The sequence below is a fragment of the Gorilla gorilla genome, chromosome 12, assembly GCF_029281585.2.
Source record: "Gorilla gorilla gorilla isolate KB3781 chromosome 12, NHGRI_mGorGor1-v2.1_pri, whole genome shotgun sequence".
NCBI classification, from domain to species: Eukaryota; Metazoa; Chordata; class Mammalia; order Primates; family Hominidae; genus Gorilla; species Gorilla gorilla.
The window spans coordinates 70,076,475-70,097,419 of NC_073236.2; the positions used below are offsets into that span (position 1 = coordinate 70,076,475).

At 40.2% G+C, this 20,945-nt stretch overlaps 1 protein-coding gene and 1 non-coding gene across 2 annotated transcripts in view; both read right to left on the bottom strand.

Annotated features, from left to right (window-relative positions):
- ANXA4 (annexin A4) overlaps nucleotides 1–20,945 on the bottom strand; it is a 187,879-nt gene that overhangs the window by 157,996 nt on the left and 8,938 nt on the right. Inside the window, exon 2 of the mRNA XM_019020968.4 lies at nucleotides 20,449–20,737. The gene's annotated coding sequence lies outside the window, so the exon portion shown is untranslated. The remainder of the gene's footprint in view (nucleotides 1–20,448; nucleotides 20,738–20,945) is intronic.
- Nucleotides 6,202–6,304, bottom strand: LOC115933649 (small nucleolar RNA U13). The gene has a single exon (XR_004069513.1). It is a non-coding gene; the product is annotated as a small nucleolar RNA U13 (small nucleolar RNA).

The window sequence follows — 20,945 nt, forward strand, 5'->3', positions numbered from 1 at the left end:
ACATGCCATGGTGGTTTGCTGTGCCCATCAACCCGTCATCTACATTGGGTATTTCTCCTAATGCTATCCATCCCCTAGCCCCCCAATCGCCAACCCCCAACCCCAGCGTGTGATGTTCCCCTCCTTGTGTCCATGTGTTCTCATTGTTCAACTCCCATTTATGAGTGAGAACATGCAGTGTTTGGTTTTCTGTTCTCATGTTAGTTTGCTGAGAATGATGGTCCAGCTTCATCCATGTCCCTGTAAAGGACATGAATTCATCCTTTTTTATGGCTGCATAGTATTCCATGGTGTATATGTGCCACATTTTGTTTATCCAGTCCATCACTGATGGGCATTTGGGTTGGTTCCAAGTCTTTGCTATTGTGAACAGTGCTGCACTAAACATACCTATGCATGTGTCTTTATAGTAGAATGATTTATAATCCTTTGGGTATATGCCCAGTAATGGGATTGCTGGGTCAAATGGTATTTTTCGTTCTAGATCCTTGAGGAATTGCCACATTGTCTTCCACAATGGTTGAACTAATTTATGCTCCCACCAACAGTGTAAAAGTGTTCCTATTTCTCCACATCCTCTCCAGCATCTGTTGTTCCCCGACTTCTTAATGATCGCCATTCTAACTAGCGTGAGATGGTATCTCATTGTGGTTTTGATTTGCATTTCTCTAATACCAGTGACGATGAGCTTTTTTTATATATGTTATGTATACTAATTGACTATATAGAGAAAAAAATATATTGACTTCCATAAAGCCACCACCAGCATCATAAAATATTAGTGTGTTCCCTTAATTGTTTCAGGTCTTTAAAAAAAGAAACAAAGCGATTAACACTGTTGAAACCGTTTATGAATCTCTCCCCAAACCCATTTACTTCCCTCTCTCCCCATGCATAGTCATCACTCTGAATATCTTCTTTGGCATTTGCTAGCATGTTTTTATGCTATTTCTACACATGTAGGTATCCACAAAAATATTGTTTGGTTTTGCTGTTTTTAAAAGGTATAATTTATATAAACAAAATTATACTATAATGTATTTATTAGATACATAATATTGTTTAAAACACATAATAGGCTGGCTGTGGTGGCTCATGCCTGTAATTCCAGCACTTTGGGGGGCCAGGGCAGGCAGATCACTTGAGGTCAGGAGTTCAAGACCAGCCTGGCCAACATGGCAAAACCCTGTCTCTACTAAAAATACAAAAATTAGTTGGGTGTGGTGGCACACAACTGTAAACCCAGCTACCCAGGAGGCTGAGGCAGGAGAATCACTTTAACCCAAGAGGCAGAGGTTGCACTAAGCCAAGATCACACCACTGTACTTCAGCCTGGGTGACAGAGCGACATTCTGTCTCAATAAATAAATAAATAGATAAATAAATAAATAAATAAATAAATCAAATACATAATAAAGTACATAATAATTTTTTTCACTCAGTAGTGTTTTATATTCAACCATGTTGATCCATGTAACTGTAGTTCATGAATATCCCACAATTTATCTCCAATCTATAAATAATGGGTTGCTTCCAATTATATTTGTTTGTTTGTTTGCTATAAAAACAATGTTTTAAGATCACTTCCCACATGTCTCCTGGTACCCATCCTCAAGAGTTTTTCTAGGATGTAAACATGTGAGAATTGAATCACTGAGTCATAAGGTTTGTGCACTTTTCATAAAATATGAAACTGTTTTGCAAATTAGTTGTACAGTTTATACTCTCAGTTGCAGTGAATGAGAGTTCTAGTTGCTCCACATCTTATCAACACTTGTTGGTTTCTGACTCTTTAGCAGTGATAGTATGCCTTACCAAGGATTGGTGTTGCATTTCCCTGACTATGAATGAGGTCAAGCATCTTTTTTGTGTACTTATTGACAATTCATGTGTGTGTGTGTGTATATATATATATATATATATATATATATATATATATATATATATATATATATTTTGAGATGGAGTCTCACTATATCACCCAGGCTGGAGTGCAGTGGCGCAATCTCAGCTCACTGCAACCTTTGCCTCCCAAGTTCAAGCAATTCTCCTGTTTCAGCCCCCCGAGTAGCTGAAATTACAGGCATGCGCCACTACACCTGGTTAATTTGTATTTTTGTATTTTTAGTAGAGACAGGGTTTCACCATGTTGGCCAGGGTAGTCTAGAAGTCCTGACCTCAGATGATCCACCAGCCTTGGCCTCCCAAAGTGCTGGGATTATGGGCATGAGCCACCATGCCCAATTCATCTTTTTTATTCTGTAAAATGTCTTGACAGGTCTTTTTTGCATTGCTTTTTCTCTTGTGTTGTTTCTTATTGATTCACAGGAGTTCTTTACATATTCAGGATGCTAAACTTTTCTGTTACTAGAGTTGCAGCTATTTTGATTGAGTTTTAGCCTGTCATTTTATGCATTTTATGGTATTTTTATAAACAAAAATTATTGATTTTAATGTAGTCTCAAATTTATCATTTTTTAAAGGTTTGTGCTTTTTGTGTTTTATTTAAGGAATCCTTCTCCACCCCAAAGTCATAAAGCTATTCTACTCATTCTATTATCTAAATATTTAAAACATTTGCCCTTCACATTTAGGTCCATTCTGAATTGATTATTGATGGTATTCCCTTCTTTTTTTTTTTGAGATGGAGTCTGACTCTGTCACCCATGCTGGAGTGCAGTGGTGTGATCTTGGCTCACTGCAGCCTTGACCTCCTGGGCTCAAGTGATCCTCCCACCTCAGCTTCCTGAGTAGCTGAGCCTACTGGTGTGCACCATCATGCCTGGCTAAATTTTGTATTTTTGGCAGAGACAGGGGTCTCACTATGTTGCCCAGGCTGGTCTCAAACTCCTTAGCTCAAGCAGTCTGCCCTGTTTCAACCTCCTAGAGTGCTGGGATTACAGGTGTGAGCCACCAGGCCTGACCCTGAATTGATTTTTATGATTGATGTAAGGTAAGGGTCCACTTTCATTTTTTCCGTAGATAACCAAATTTTCCAGTACTATTTACTCTTCCCCATGTATATGTCATCTATCAGGTCTCCATTTATCCATAGGTCAATTTCTGGTCTCTCTATTCTTCCAGTTGTCTATCCCTGTGCCCATGCCACACTGTCTTAGTTACTATAGCTTTATAATTAGGGTGACCTTGCTTCAAGTTTACTGTGGACCAGTCACCATCTCTATTTTAGCATTTGTCTCATTTGTCTTTTTTTTTTTTTTTTTTTTTGAGATTGAGTCTTGCTCTGTCGCCAGGCTGGAGTGCAGTGGTGCGATCTCAGCTCACTGCAACCTCCACCTCCCAGGTTCAAGCAATTCTCCTGTCTCAGCCTCCCAAGTAGCTGGGACTAGAAGTGTGTGCCACTACACCCAGCTAATTTTTGTGTTTTTAGTAGAGATGGGATTTCACCATGTTGGCCAGGATGGTCTCTATCTCTTGACTTCTAGTGATCCACCTGCTTCGACTTCCCAAAATGCTGGGATTACAGCCATGAGCCACCGTGCCTGGCCATTTGTCATTTTTTAGCCACATATTCATAGTTGCTTTATAATATGCTGGAATGAGTTTGGTAAACCTTCACTTTGTGCTTCAGTTCCTACCCTGTCTCTAGTGTATAAGACACGTGTGCAGCAAACACAGGTTTGTGACACAAGGTTAAAAGTGGAATATCACTAGTAATGATGAGTACTTTTCCCCCCAACTCTTCCCAGAGGCAAGATAACTATTAAGTCTCTTTCAAGGGCAGTCTGCTGGGCACTTATCAGTAAAATAAGGCAAGGAAGGTGAACTCTTTACAATCTTGAGTAGTGGTGGGAGAAGTATTAGATGTGCCTGCTCCTGATGATTATTTGGTATACAAGACAGTAGGATGAGGCCAGCCAGGCAACAGAGTCAGTGGGAAACATGAGAAATTCTAGATTAGATTATATAAACTATGTGCAGGAAATAAAGGCTGAACAGTCCTGCAATAAAGAATATAGAAGGTACATGGACACTCTTGTTACAGTGGTTTTGGTATTTATTGTATGGTAAAATCTATGATTCTTTTTTTTTTTTTTTGAGATGGAGTCTCACTCTGTCGCCCAGGCTAGAATGCAGTGGCGCGATCTCGGCTCATTGCAACCTCTGCCTCCTGGGTTCAAGCAATTCTCCTGCCTCAGCTTTCCAAGTAGCTGGGATTACAGGTGTGTACCACCATGCCTGGCTAATTTTTTGTATTTTTAGTAGAGACAAGGATTCATCATGTTGGCCAGGCTGGTCTCAAACTCCTGACCTCCAGTGATCTGCCCACCTCTGCCTCCCAAAGTGTTGGGATTACAGGCGTGAGCCACTGCGCCCGGCCTTATGATTCTTTATAAACAAAAATTTGTTTGGTTACACCCTTATACTGGTGATAAATTGTTTGACAAAAATGGGCTCAAAGAAGGCCAGGCGCGGTGGCTTAGGCCTGTAATCCCAGTGCTTTGGGAGGCCGAGGCGGGTGGATCACCTGAGGTCAGGAGTTTGAGACCAGCCTGGCCAACATGGTGAAACCCCATCTCTACTAAAAATACAAAAATTAGCCAGATTAGCTGGCGTGGTGGCACACACCTGTAATCCCAGCTACTCAGGAGGCTGAGGCAGGAGAATCACTTGAACCCGAGAGGCGGAGGTTGCAGTGAGCCGAGATCGCACCACTGCACTGCAGCCTGGGTGATAGAGCAAGACTCTGCTTTCAAGAAAAAAAAAAAGGCTCAAAAGGAATGGAAATAAAGTATATGTTTAAATAAATAATTTTAATTTCTCAAGAAAATACATGATGACTATATAACATTTGTGTGTCAGCGTTTACCATCTTGTGGGACATGTGGTAATATTACTGACCACGTGAATACCAGAAGGCAAGCCTGCTGCAGAAGCCAAAGTGTCTCATTCCACAGACAGGAGTTATACACAGCGTAAGATGGCTGTGCCTGAAGACAATGAATTTCCACATGCAGAAGGTGAGTTTTACATATCACTCAGTGAAACCTAACTTCATCAAGATGAAATGACGGTTCTAAATTAATATTTCTTATTATACACATACATGTATGTATCTATACATACATAATGAGAAAGATATATATGTGTATATTTACCTATACACAAATGTAGAGAGAAATACCTGGAAGACTGTATCTCAAGAGTGATTGTCTCTAGGAAAGGGACAATTCATACTTTTTAAAAAAATTTTTTGTAGAGACAGGGTCTCACTATGTTGCCCCAGTCTGGTCTTAACTCCTGGGCTCAAGCAATCCTCCCACCTCAGCCTCCTAAAGTGCTGGGATTACAGGCATGAGCCACCATGCCGTATATCATACTTCTTTGTCTTCATTTAGCTTGTCTATGTTCTCTGACTCATTCCTTATACTTCTGTAATAACAAATAAAAATAGAAAAAAATTTCACTTGGAGGGGAAATGACTGAATTCATAATCTTTAGTAAACAAACTAGAGTTTATAAAACAGATAAGCATGGACTTATAAACCGGTCCATGCATCGTATTAATGGCCCCAATTAAAGGCTACCCGGCTCCACACTCTTTGCCTTGTAATTTTATTGTCCCTTCCTCCTGTTACAGAACATTCCTCTGGTGACATACTTAGGCCAATGGAATGTTATCAGACATGAGACGAGCAGGGACTTGAAAAGCACCTGTGCATTTCTGCATGCTCACTAGTGCATCTCTGCCTCAGCATGACGGCTTGTCCCAGCTAGCCCAATGGAGGAATGCAAAGACACGTGGAGAAAAGCAGAGACCATCCTAGTCCCACAAATTCCAGTCAACCCCCAATACACGAGAGAGCCCAGCCAAGATCAACTGCTGATTCCGGGTGCAGCAGCAAGTCCCATCTAAGCACGAAGAATGGCTCAGCTGCCATGGCCTTGGGAGCAATAAAAATGAGTCTTCAGGGGCTTTGTTATCCACATTGTTGGGTCAATAGATAACTGATAATAAAGAATAGATCATATGCTATGTGGAGAGGAGAAGAAAAGGACAAAAGAGACAAAAAAGAGAGAGAAGAACTGACATAAATGTTGCCACAGCATCCCCATACATCACATCACAGGATATCCTGTCCAGTTCTCTACAGATAGGCCAGAGTATTTTGTACATTGGACTAAATCAGTCTATAACACTTTTATGGGACTTTTATTTTTCTTTCCTTTTTTTTTTCAGGTCAGATGGGTAATGTGCCGAGGTCATAACAAGGTTTGAGTGTGGCACATCTCACACATGTGCGTGAATACCAATCATTATGCCCATGAACTACAAAAGGATCTCTTTCTTTTTTTCAATAGCTTTGTCAAGGTATTCACGTACCAGTTTACCTGTGTGAAGTGTACAATTCAATAGTTTTTTGTATATTCACAGAGTTGTGCAACCATCACCACAATCAATTTTGGAACACTTGTATCACTTCAAAAAGAAATGCTGTACCCATTAGCAGTCTCTTTCATTTCCTTCCCACCCTCTCTGCCTCCTCAGCTCTAGGCAACCACTAATCTAATTTCTATCTCCATAGAGTTGCTTATTTTACTATTTTATTTTATTTTATTTTATTTCATTTTATTTTATTTTATTTTATTTTATTTTGAGATGGAGTCTCACTCTATCGGCCAGGCTGAAGTGCAGTGATGTGATCTCAGCTCACTGCAACTTCCACCTCCCAGGTTCAAGTGATTCTCGTGCCTCGGCCTCCTGAGTAGCTGGAACTACAGGTGTGCACCAACACGCTTAGCTAATTTTTGTATTTTTAGTAGAGGCAGGATTTTGCCATGTTGGCCAGGCTGGTCTCAAACTCCTGGCCTCAAGTGATCCTCCCACCTTGGCCTCCCAAAGTGCTGGGATTACAGGCATGAGCCACCACACCCAGCCTGATATTTTATATTATATGTGGTGCTTAGTTACTGGCTTCTTTCACTTAGCATAATGCTTTAAAGATTCATCCATGTTGTAGTATGTATCAGTACTTAATTCTTTTTCATTGTAGAATAATATTGCATTGTATGAATATTCCATATTTTGTTTATCCATTCATCAGTTACTGGACATTTTGGTTGTTTCCACTTTTTGGCTACTATGAATAATGCTTCTATGAACATTTGTGTATAAGTTTTTTTGCAGACATATGCTTTTATTCCTCTTGGGTATATCACTATGACTGGAATTCCTGTGTCATATGGTGATACTGTTTAACCTTTTGAGAAACTGGCAAACTGTTTTCCACCAGTTGCACATTTTACATTTCTACCAGCATTGTATGAAAGTTCCAGCATCTCCACATCTTTGTCAACACTTGTTATTGTCTGTTTTTTCAATTACAGCTACCCTAATGGCTGTAAAGTAGTATCTCATTGTGGTTTTGGTATGCATTTCCCTAATAATCAATGATGTTTAGCACCTTTTCATGTGTTTATTGGCCATGTGTGTACCTTCTTTGCAGAAATACCTATTCAGCCCATACTGGAGTGCAATGGTGTGATCTTGGCTCACTGCAACCTCTGCCTCCCAGGTTCAAGTGATTCTCCTGCCTCAGCCTCCCAAGTAGCTGAGACCACAGGCGCCCACCACCACGCCCCACTATTTTTTTGTATTTTTCATAGAGACAGGGTTTCACCATATTGCCCAGGCTGGTCTTGAACTCCTGACATTGTGATCCGCCTGCCTCAGGCTCCCAAAGTGCTGGGATTATAGGTGTGAGCCACCATGCCTGGCCCTTGTGCATTTTAAATTAGGTTATTTGTTGCTTTTTATTGCTGAGTTGTAAGAGTTCTTTATCTATTCTGAGTACAAGTACCTTATCAGACATAGGCTTGCATGTGCTTTCCCCCATTCTGTGGGTTGTCTTTTTGTTTTCTTAAGTGTTTTTTGAAGAGTTCTTAATTTTGATGAAATCTAATTAATCTGTTTTTTATCACTTGTGTCTACAAGCTTTGGATTCAGCTACAGTATCAGAAAGGAGACTTGCCACTAAGGATAAAAATTCCCCTCTTTACATGCCTTGGGCTATTTAAATGAGTATAGGGATAGGAGATTCAGAAGTCTAGGCTAAAACTCACTTTTATCTGGAAATGTTCTGCTTGTCTATTGCTCCAAAAAAATAACACCCACAATTCTGGGGTGGAGTCTCACTCTGTTGCCCAGGCAGATGATTGAAACAATCATTTATTGTTGTTATCTCTCATGATTCTGGTGAGTGACTGGACTCAGCTAGGTGGTACCACTCAGAGTGTGTTGCCTGGCTGCCATGAGACAGGGATAATGCTGGAGTCATCTTGAGGGCCTCAGAATCATTCACATGTCTGGCACTGGGACAGGGAAAACTCAAACCGCTGGGGGCTTCAACAGCCAGGGTTCCTCGGACTCTATTTTAACGTGGTCTGTTCACGTGATCTCTGCCGCACGGTGGTTTCATGTACTTATATGCTCCAAAGGCACATATTATGAGCGAGAGAGCTAGATGGAAGCTGTACTACCTTTCAAGATGCGGTTTTGAAAGTCACGTAGCATTACTTTATTTATTTTTGTTTATTTTGAAACAGAGTTTTGCTCTGTCACCCAGGCTAGAATGCAGTGGTGCGATCTCAGCTCATTGCAACCTCCACCTCCCAGGGTCAAGTGATTCTCCTGCCTCAGCCTCCTGAGTAGCTGGGATTACAGGTGCATACCATGACACTCAGCTAATTTTTGTATTTTTAGTAGACACGGGGTTTTGCCATGTTGGCCGGGCTGGTCTCGAACTCCTGACCTCAAGTGATCTGCCTGCCTCAGCCTCCCAAAGTGCTGGGATTACAGGCATGACCCACTGCGCCTGGCCAACATAGCATTACTTTAGAGGTGCAGTCACAGAAACCCGTCCAAGAAGCCTACCTGGGTTCAAGGGGAAAGGACATAGATGCCATCTCTTGACTGAGGTAGGGGGTAGGGTTTTTGGAAGAGCACATGGGATTGAACATATTGTTGCTGCCAATTTTGAAAAATACAGTCTGCTGCAAGAAGTTTAATGTGACTTGTTGAATTAATAACAATTGTATACCGTCAATAGTAATACTTACTGACACCTATTCTATGCAAGAATGTAGCTGATATAGCTGTTGTGAAGATTAACTGATTGATACCATTGATGTGAAGCACCTAGAATAATGACTGGCACATAGTAAGTGCACATAGTAAGTAAATGTTAGGTGTACTCTAGAAAGTACTTTAGAAAGCTGTAACTATAGTGTTAGCTTATTACCCTTCCCCATCATTCAATTTTCAGTTGTTCATTTTGCTATTCATTTAAAAAAAACACACACACAAAAGCTTTCTTGATTTATGTCCTTATTTTGGTGGAAAAGCTTTCACCATCTGAAAGCTTCTTGAAAAAAGGTACATGGAAGATAAATATTTTGAAATTGTACGTGTCTGAAATACATTTACCCCCACGCTTTACTACTACATTTGGATGGGTATGAGAATCTATGTTGGAAGTTATTTTCCCTCAGATTTTAAAGACATTATTCCATTGTCTTTCAGTTTCATGTGTTGCTACTGAGAAATCAGATGCCATTCTCATTCTGGATTCTTTAAGTGAAACTTCATTTCCTCCTGGGCACTCGTAAGATCTTCTCTATGTCCTCAGTCTTCTATATCACAACGTGCCTTGGTGTGGTTCTGGTTTTGTCCATCGCACTGTACTCAGCACTTTCAATGTGGAAATTCATGCTCTTTAGTTCTCAAAATATATAATTGAATTATTTAATTCATTTCTTCCCCTGTTTCCCAGATGTCCAGGGATGGCTTTCTAATCTTAACCTTTCTTACTTCTTTCCCTTCTCTTTGCCTTTTGCCTATGCATTCTAGGATATTTTCTAACTTTATCTTCTTAACATTCTACTGAGTTTTTCATTTTTGCTATCAGATTTTTAATTTAAAAGAACTCCATTTGGTTCTCTGAGTGTTCATTTTTTAGAGTATTCTTTTTTTATTGACACAGGGTCTCTCTATGTCACCCAGGCTAGAGTGCAGTGGCTGTTCACAGGCATGATAATAGCACACTACAACCTCAAACTGGGCTCAAGCAATCCTCCTACCTTAGCCTGTGGAGAAGCAGGGACTACAGTCTTGTGTCACCATGCCCAGCATTTCTGATCTTTCTCAGAGAAGCTCAATAGTAGATTTCTCAAAGTTTTCTTCTCCCCATAGTCTTTTTCTTCCTCATTTCATTTTCTCTGTTAGCGTGTTTTGGATTCTATCTTTATTGTCAGATCCTTCCCTTATATTGTGATGACCTTTGGCTCTGCTCTTATGTAAGTGTGCTATATTTAGCAAAAAAAAAAAAAAAAAAAAAAAAAAAAAGGCCGGGTGCATTGGCTCACGCCTGTAATCCCAGCACTTTGGGAGGCCGAGACGGGAGGATCATGAGGTCAGGAGATCGAGACCATCCTGGCTAACATGGTGAAACCCCGTCTCTACTAAAAATACAAAAAAATTAGCAGGGCGTGGTGGTGGGCGCCTGTAGTCCCAGCTACTCAAGAGGCTGAGGCAGGAGAATGGCGTGAACCTGGGAGGTGGAGCTTGCAGTGAGTGGAGATCACGCAACTGCACTCCAGCCTGGGCGACAGAGCGAGACTCCATCTCAAAAAAAAAAAAAAAAAAAGGAAAAACCAGGACATCTGGTTAAATTTGAATTTTAGATAAACAACAAACAATTTTTAGTACACGTATGTCTCATGCAGTATTTAGGACATACTTATAGTACATGAATATTTTATATTTTAGTAAAAAATTATTTACTGTTTAACTGAAAATCAAATTTAACTAAGTGTCCTATATTTTATCTCGCAACCCTAAGAGTGAGGTCTACAAAGCTGCCTGGAAGCCCTGAGTGCGTGTGTAAGTGGGTGGGGCTTGACAAGGGTGAGTTTACCAACAGGTTGTTCCAGTTTCATTGCATAAATGATTACATCTCTTCAGGTCTTTCCTCTTAGATTCCCCAAAGAAAAGTATTCCAAATTCTCCATCCCGGTGAGTTTGAACCTGGCTGCCAGAGTTCTAGGAGCCAAGCGGGAAGAATACCAATCAGCTCAGTAGACATCATCTTAAGTTTCATATGGCTCTTCAATTTCAGTACAGTAGCCCTAGTCTTGTGTTAATCTCATGGCCTTGATGAAAGATGGCTGCAAATTCTTTGCACCCTCCCACCCCTCCCCACTCAGGGATGGAGCCTAATCCCCTTGCCTTAAATCTAGACTGGCCCTAGTGACTGGCATGATTTATAGAATGCAACAGAAATAATGTTCAACAGCTTCCAAGCGTGCATAAGAAGGCTTGTAACTTCTGCCTGGATGTCTTGGAGTATCCTTTCTGGAAACCCTGAGCCTCCGTGAAGGAAACCTGACCCTGAGCCTGCCATGTGAAGGGGCATGTGTAGATGCTCTAGTTGACAGTGCCAGTTGAGACCAACCTTCCAGCTCTTCTTATCATGGTACCCAATATGTGAGTTCTCCAGACTGGCCCATCTGCCAGCTGGATAACACCAAGTGACCTTTCTTGATGCCAGGTGGAACAGAAGAATTGCTCAGTTCAAATTCAGACACACAAAATCATGAGATATAATGGTCACTGTTTTATGTAACCTTCAAGTGTTGGGGTGGTTTTTTAGGCAGCCTTAGATAACCAGAACACCTCGACTACATCTGGTGTCCCCATTCCAGAGAGCCACTGCATGATTCTTCAGAGAACATGCTTCCAATCATCCACCCTTGTGGAAGAGGGACAGTGGCCACTGTGCAGTATTGGGGATGCTGACTGCTTCTTGTACAGACTTACCAGAAATCGTCCTGGGTTTAGTCTCACCTACACACCCACTTTCAGACGTATCCAGTGCAAAAAAAACTCTCTTATCCCGAGAAATCCTACTTTCACGTTGCTTCTTGGTTTTCCCTACTACTGGTTTGAAAGTCAGCTTTCTCAGGTCTGCTAATTCAGTTATCACCTGTCCACCTGCTTTCCAGGTTCCAAACTCTTATTATTTTTTCTCTCTTCTTCCCTTGTCCTTGTGAGATTTAAAAAAATTTTGAGATCGGGCCTTACTCTGTCACCCAGGCTGGAGTGCAGTGACAAGATCATAGCTCACTGTAATCATAGCTCACTGCATTTTTTTTTTTTTGGTAGATCTGGGGTCTCATCATCTTGCACAGGGTGGTCTTGAACTCCTGGGCTCAAGCAATCCTCCTTCCTCAGCCTCCCAAAGTGCTGGGATTACAGGAATGAGCCACTGTGCCTAATTACTCTTTTTCATTTAATAATAGTTTCTTGCGTTGCATTTCTTCCTGAGTTTGATTTTCTTCTTTCTGAAATACAAATTTTAGTAGCTCCTTTAGGAAAGGTCTATGAGTTTAAATTTTCTCAGCTTTTTTTTTTTTTTGTCTGAAGCTTCCTTTATTTCATCTTATGCTTCAAGTATGCTTAACTGGGTACAGAATTCTAGATTTATTTTTATATTTTCCTACCCACTTTGAAGATATTAATCCTTTGTTTCTGGCCTGTATTGTTGTCATGAGAAGTCTTCTGTCTAATTGCTGTTTCCTTGTGAGTAATCTATATTTCCTCTCTTTGAGTTCTTAAGTCCATCTGTATGTCTTTGTCAGTAAATGTAGCTATATGTGGATTTGCTTTTCTCTATGCTTTTAGGACTTATGCTTCTGGAATCTGAAGAGTTACATCTTTTTTCAGTCCTGGACATTCTCAGCCACTGTCATTTGCCCCCTCCCTTCTATTACCTCTCTTATCTCTCCCTTCTATTTTAAGTATGTTTCTATCTTCCATATCTCAACTTTTCACTCATATTTTCTCTCTCTCTCTCTCTCCCTCCCTCCCTTCTGGCAAATAGCCTCAGCTTTAACTTCTAGTTAATTGGTTCTTTCTCTTTAATTGTGTCTTATCTGCTATTTAACCATTTGCTTTAAATTTTGGTGATTATGTCTTTCATTTCTAAAATTTCCCTTTGGTAGTTCTCTAGATTTACCTGTTGTTTCTTCATACACTCTTTTTCCTAATCATAGGGTTTTGATTTCTTATTTCATTTGTAATTATTTTAAACAATACTTATTTTACATCACCTTTTAGAATGTTAGTCTAATATTTCAGGATTTTAAGGCTCCAGTGCTCTTGTTTTGTTCTCTTAACTGAGCTTATGGGTGATTTTTTTCTTGTGTTTTACGCTGTTTTTCTATGAACTCTTTTTTACATTGATTTGTTTTAGTCCATGAGACCTTCATGTGACCTTGGTTGAAGGAGTATCCAGAGTGATTTTACGTTTGCTCCTATAAGTGCCTCTAGGGTTTACCATTGGCCCAGAATCAATTTTTATGTTAACTTCTTAATTTAAGTGTTTCTTGACCACAAGGAGAGTATTAAGCAAAGTCAAAAGCAATGTGAAAAGCAGGTCTGGGTTTTTAATGACTCTGCAGAAATTCTTTTTTCTAACTCTTTCTTCTGCATATATAAAGACAGACAAGAAATACATACATACATACATACATACGTGCATACATGCATACACACAGATAGACAAGAAAATATGTATTTTCTTGTCACCTCTCTGGGCTGGTGAGTAGATTTTTTTCTATGTGTCCTTTCACTGAGGGTGCCACTCTTTGAGAGTTCCAGCTTCACACAGGATTATCTGTCTGTACCAGGCCCAGGACTAGGTGCTTCATTCCTAGGTATGCCTTAAAATCCAAGTTCTTGACTTATGACATTTTCTCCCCAGCCCCCACTGCCACCAGCAATTGCAATGGCAGCTGGAATCTTTTCCCTCTGATTTCAAGACCTGCTTCCTTTCTGTCACCTGCAAACTTACATTTCTTTCTTGCAAGCACGAAAGCTCTACATTTAAAGTCTCATCATGTTGCCCAGACTGGTCTCGAGCTCCTGGCCTCAAGCAATCCTCCTGCCACAGCCTCCCAAAGAGCTAGGATTACAGGCGTGAGCCACCATGCCCTGCTCTATTGCTGATTTTTATACATGATTCTTACTTAACTATTCTGAAAGCCAAATACTTTTATTTGACACATGCCATACATAGTAACAAGAGCATCACTTGAGCCCAGAAGTTCAAGGTTGCAGTGAACCATTGATCACACCACTGCACTCCAGCCCAGGCAACAGAATGAGACTTTCTGTCTAAAAGAACAGATAATAAACAAATAAATAACAGAAGCATACAATGCCTTTTATCATACTGCTCACTTAATGACTTACTTGTAACTTTAGTGACACATTTTAGTGCATTGTTTCAAAATAAGTAATAAATAGCATATTCTTTTCATCTTAGTTTATAACATAAAGTGGAGAAGCCAATTACACTAGAGCAGTCTAACTTTCGTCTTGTCTTTACTAATGTTTCTAGATGCTATCTCTAATTTATTTCCCAATGGCTTATAATCTTTCTTGAAACATATATGAACACATATTTGTATTGAAAATGAACTTAGACAAAAAAGAAGTTAGACTTTTTTTCACAAAGTAACTCTGATTTACCTCGTTTGTTTCACAAATAGGACTGACTTAACTAACTAGATACATTTTCATAAATTAAATGAGCAAAACCTGCATCTCCTCAGGTTTGACAAAAATAAATTTAAAGTGGCCAGGCATAGTGGCTCACGCCTGTAATCCCAGCACTTTGGGAGTCTAAGGCAGGTGGATCATGAGGTCAGGAGTTCGAGACCAGCCTGACCAACATGGTGAAACCCCGTCTCTACTAAAATTACAAAAAAAATTAGCCAGGTGTGGTGCTGCGCACCTGTAATCCCAGCTACTCAGGAGGCTGAGGCAGGAGAATCGCTTGAACCAGGGAGGCGGAGGTTGCAGTGAGCTGAGATGGTGCCACTGCACTCCAGCCTGGGCGACAGAGCGAGACTCAGTCTCAAAAAAAAGTAAACAAATGAATAAATAAATAAAAATAAATTTAAATCACATTATAAGAACAGCATTTTACCAAGAAATATTGTATTGAAAAGGTGCTTTGAAATGAACATTATTTCTATTTTCTGAACTCTCCCTGAGAATACTGGGTTAAACAAGGTACCTCTAAGAGAAATAATAGCAGTCATTTGTTAAATCTCGGTGAAACTGTTTTGATATCTTTCCTAGAAGGTGAGGGTATGAACAGCCTCAACAGCTGGGGAATAAATGTCTGCAAGGAGCGGCTTCTATTGTTTGCTTTTTTTTTTTTTTTTTTTTTTTTTTTGAGACAGAACCTTGCTCTGTCACCGAGGCTGGAGTGCAGTGGAGTGATCTCAGCTCACTGCAGCCTCTGCCTCCCAGGCTCAAGCAATTCTCCTGCCTCAGCCTCCCAAGTAGCTGGGATTACGGGAGTGTGCCACCACGCCAAGCTAATTTTTTTGTATTTTTAATAGAGACAGGGTTTTGCCATGTTGGCCAGGCTGGTCTCTAACTCCCAGGCTCAAGTGATCCTCCTGCCTCGGCCTTTCAAAGTGCTGGGATTACAGGTGTGTGCCACTGTGCCCCGCCTATTTTTTTTTGCTTTTGATAGAATTTAAAGAGGATCGTTCAAGTTAAAGTTGATACATTATTAAGAATAATTTTTGAGAATAAAACCTTTGAGTATTTTTGCTTATATTTCAGGAGTGCAAAGAAAAAAGTAATAGTATTAAAGGGAACTTCTTCAAGCCTCATCCACTTATATATTGAACAAGTTTCCCCAATGCTTATATCTATAAAAAATTTTTAAATAGGCATGGAATTGATAGAATTAGTGAACAAAAATTTTTAAATCCCCATTCATCTTGTGAATAAATGCATTTCCAATATATTTTTATTTTTTGTCTTTATCAAAATTTGTATTATACATATACTGTTCTAATCAATTGTATAAAGTTAATAAGTAGCATAAATCAATCCAGAAGAAAAATTTTAACACTTAGAGACTTATACTCACAGGAATTTAAAAGCTTAAATTTACATGTATATCCATATTTTGTTGTAGAGAATTATAATATAAAATCAATAAATGAATTCCCAACATAAAATTATTACTTTAGAATAAAATATTTGGGGAGGCAAAAATATATGTTCTAGAAGAAAAAGCAATAGAAATTTCTAACTGTTGGAGAATAAGTAGGATGATGGTGAATATAGTCCATCGAATATGTGGTATTTAGTCTCCATTGCGTACATTAAAAATAGTAATGTAAGTTTTATTTTATAATAACAGTATCTATAAGATGCCAGAAATTATATCCTTTGTAATTATTTAGAGTTGTGATGAAAATTTCTATATGTCAACTTTAAAATATATGAGCGAGTACAAGGTGTTAAAAATTAATGTAGTGTGCTGGGCACGGTGGCTCATGCTTGTAAATCCCAGCACTTTGGGAGGTCGAGGTGGGTGGATCACAAGGTCAGGAGTTTGAGACCAGCCTGGCCAAAACAGTGAAACTCTGTTTCTACTAAAAATACAAAAATTAGCTGGGCATGGTGGCAGGTGCCTGTAATGCCAGCTACTCGGGAGGCTGAGGCAGGAGAATTGCTTGAACCCAGGAGGTGGAGGTTGCAGTGTGCCGAGACTGCGCCACTGTACTCCAGCCTGGGTGACAGAGAGACTCCACCTCAAAAAAATAAAAAAAATGAATATAGTGATTATATCAGTAAAAACATTGTAAAGCCACTATAATAGTTCACAGTGTATGATATTTCACAGTTGTTTCCAGCTGAAAGGCTGTAGATTTCTACTGTGGCCTAATCTCTGCCCTCCTGTTACACCAGCAAGAACTAATGAGCAGGCCCAGTGGCTCACACCTGTAATCTCAGCACTTTAGGAGACTGAGGCAGGCAGATCACCTGAGGTCAGGAGTACAGGACCAGCCTGGCCAACATAGTGAAACCCCATCTCTACTAAAAATACAAAAATTAGCTGGGTGTGGTGGTGCATGCCTGTAGTTTCAGTTACTCAGGAGGCTTAGGTAGGAGAACAGCTTGAACCCAGGAGGTGGAGGTTGCAGTGAGCGGAAATCAGGCCGCTAAACTCCATCCTGGGGGATAGAGCGAGACTCCATCTCAAAAAAAAAAAAAAAAAAAAAGGAACTACTGTATTTGGAAAATATGTGCAGAGAAGCACTAAACTCTGAAGTTTCTAATGAACTGGGGTCAATACTGTATTCAGTAGTTCAGCGGTTATGACTAAGTATCACATATATATACATATATATATGTATTTTAATTATACTTTAAGTGCTCGGATACATATGCAGAACGTGCAGGTTTGTTACATAGGTATACACATGCCATGGTGGTTTGCTGGACCCATCAACCCATCATCTACATTAGGTATTTCTTCTTCTTTTTTTTTTTTTTTTTTTGAGACGGAGTCTCGCTCTGTCGCCCAGGCTGGAGTGCAGTGGTGCAATCTCGGCTCACTGCAAGCTCCGCCTCCCGGGTTCACGCCATTCTCCTGCCTCAGCCTCCCGAGTAGCTGGGACTACAGGCGCCCACCACTGTGCCCAGCTAATTTTTTGTATTTTTAGTAGAGATGGGGTTTCACCGTGGTCTCGATCTCCTGACCTCGTGATCCACCCACCTCGGCCTCCCAAAGTGCTGGGATTACAGGCGTGAGCCACCGCGCCCGGCCTAGGTATTTCTTCTAACGCTATCCCTCCCCTAGCTCCCTACCCACTGACAGGCCCCAGTGTGTGATGTTCCCCTCCCTGTGTCCATGTGTTCTCATTGTTCAACTCCCACTTACGAGTGAGAACATGTGGTGTTTGGTTTTCTGTTCCTGCGTTAGTTTTGAGAATGATGGTTTCCAGCTTCATCCATGTTCCTGCAAAGGACAAGAACTCATCTTTTTTATGACTGCACAGTATTCCATGGTGTATATGTGCCACATTTTCTTTATCTAGTCTATCACTGATGGGCATTTGGATTGGTTCCAAGTCTTTGCTATTGTGAACAGTGCCGCAATAAACATATGTGTGCATGTGTCTTTAAAGTGGAATGATTTACAATCCTTTGGGTATATACTCAGTAATGGGATTGCTGGGTCAAATGGTATTTCTGGTTCTAGATCCTTTTGGAATCGCCACACTGTCTTCCACAATGGTAGAACTAATTAACACTCCCACCAACAGTGTAAAACCGTTGCTCTTTCTCCACATCCTCTCCTGCATCTGTTGTTTCCTGACTTTTTAATGATCGCCATTCTAACTGGCATGAGATGTTATCTCATTGTGGTTTTGATTTACATTTCTCTAATGACCAGTGATGATGAGCTTTTTTTCATGTTTTTTGGCTGCATAAATGTCTTCTTTTGAGAGGTATCTGTTCATATCCTTTGCTCACTTTTTGATGGGGTTGTCTGTTTTTTTCTTGTAAATTTGTTTGAGTTCCTTGCAGATTCTGTGTATTAGCCGTTGGTCAGACGGATAGATTGCAAAAATTTTCTCCCATTCTCTAGGTTGCCTGTTCACTCTGATGACAGTTTCTTTTGCTGTGCAGAAACTCTTTAGTTTAATTAGATCCCATTTGTCAATTTTGGCTTTTGTTGCCATTGCTTTTGGTGTTATAGTCATGAAGTCTTTACCCAGGCCTCTGTCCTGAATGGTATTGCGTAGGTTTTCTTCTAGGGTTTTTATGGTTTTAGGTCTTATATTTAAGTCTTTAATCCATCTTGAGTTAATTTTTGTATAAGGTGTAAGGAAGGGGTCCAGTTTCTGTTTTCTGCATATGGCTAGCCAGTTTTCCCATCACCATTTATTAAATAGGGAATCCTTTCCCCATTACTTGTTTTTGTCAGGTTTGTCAAAGATCAGATGGTTGTAGATGTGTGGTGTTATTTCTGAGGCCTCTGTTCTGTTCCATTGGTCTATATATCTGTTTTGGTACCAGTACTATGCTGTTTTGGTTACTGTAGCCTTGTAGTATAGTTTGAAGCCAGGTAGTGCGATGCCTCCAGCTTTGTTCTTTTTGCTTAGGATTGTCTTGGCTATCCAAAATTCCTCAATAAAATACTGGCAAACCGAATCCAGCAGCATATCAAAAAGCTTATCTGCCATGATCAAGTCAGCTTCAGCCCTGGGATGCAAGGCTGGTTCAACATATGCAAGTCAATAAACATAATCCATCACATAAACAGAACCAATGACAAAAACTACATGATTATCTCAATACATGCAGAAAGGGCCTTCAATAAATTTCAACACCCCTTCATGCTAAAAACTCTCAATAAACTAGGTATTGATGGAACGTATCTCAAAATAATAAGAGCCATTTATGACAAACCCACACCCAATATCATATTGAATGGGCAAAAGCTGGAAGCATTCCCTTTGAAAACTGGCACAAGACAAGGATGCCCTCTCTCACTGCTCCTATTCAACACAGTATTGGAAGTTCTGGCCAGGGCAATCAGGCAATAGAAAGAAATAAAGAGTATTCAAATAGGAAGAGAGGAAGTCAAATTGTCTCTGTTTGCAGATGACATGATTGTATATTTAGAAAACCCCATTGTCTCAGCCCAAAATCTCCTTAAGCTGATAAGCAACTTCAGCAAAGTCTCAGGATACAAAATCAATGTGCAAAAATCACAAGCATTCCTATACACCAATAATAGACAAACAGAGAGCCAAATCATGAGTGAACTCCCATTCACAATTGCTACTAAGAGAATAAAATACCTGGGTATACAACTTATAAGGGATGTGAAGGACCTCTTCAAGGAGAACTACAAACCATTGCTCAAGGAAATAAGAGAGGACACAAACAAATGGAAAAACATTCCATGCTCATAGACAGAAAGAATCAATATTGTGAAAATGGTCATACTGCCCAAAGTAATGTATAGATTCAATGTTATCCCCATCAAGCTTCCATTGACTTTCTTCACAGAATTAGAAAAAACTACCTTAAATTTCATATGGAACCAAGCATCATATTTTAAAACTTCACAAGGAGGCATGGCTAAGGACTGGTGCCTGGCCCTCCAAAATACCCTCTAGGGGAAAGACAGTCATTGTTAAGAGTTCTCAGCTTAGGCAAGAGGGCAAGACATAGTGTCCAATCATAAGTGAGTTTCCAGGGCTGGTTTAGGAAATGGTGTCACAAGGGGCCCAGGGGTAATTGCTAGGCTATCCTAAGAAGTGTGTGGAGGCTGGGATTCAGGAATTAGGATATTTTCCTCTCAGGAATGGAGAAATGCAGGAGGGCATTTGGTTCCTGTGTCCCTACTCTACTGCTAGTGAAATCTAAGGATGAGGTGACTGTATGTTCCAGTTTACCTGGACAGTCCAGTTAATGATTTTTGTCCTAGCATAATTTTCATTGTCCCCATTTTCACTCCTAAAGCATCTCAATTGGACTGTAAATCATATATCATTTACGCATACTTCACATTTATTCTCCATTTCTGTACTTACCTAACTGTGGACCAGTAACAAACAAAGTTCAAGGACTGGCACTGGTTTGTGGATCAACACTTTCAGTAGCGTGGTTTTAGGAGTCAGAATAAGACTTCTAGTAGGACATCCTTTACTCTAGTGTTTAGTGATTATTCGCTCAAATAGTCCTGAAGAACTGAGACCAGAGTTCCAGATTTGGCTCCTGTGTGGATGACGTGTAGCTTCTTGTTGTTCCTCAGACACAGATCACACCCCATAGCCAAAATGTGTTCTGTGGCACAGGGGCATCCAACTAAGAGGCTGTGAACTAAGGGAGAAAGATCTTAAGAATACATGTCTCACTAAGGATAGGCCAGGAATATTCCCTGACCATTTCAGGAACCCCACTCTATATTTTATGTCAAGTATAACACAGACATCTTAGTTCAATTCTTTCCTTTTTGCGGGAGACGAAATCTTGCTCTGTCGCCCAGGCTGGGGTGCAGTGGTGCTGTCTGGGTTCACTACAACCTCCG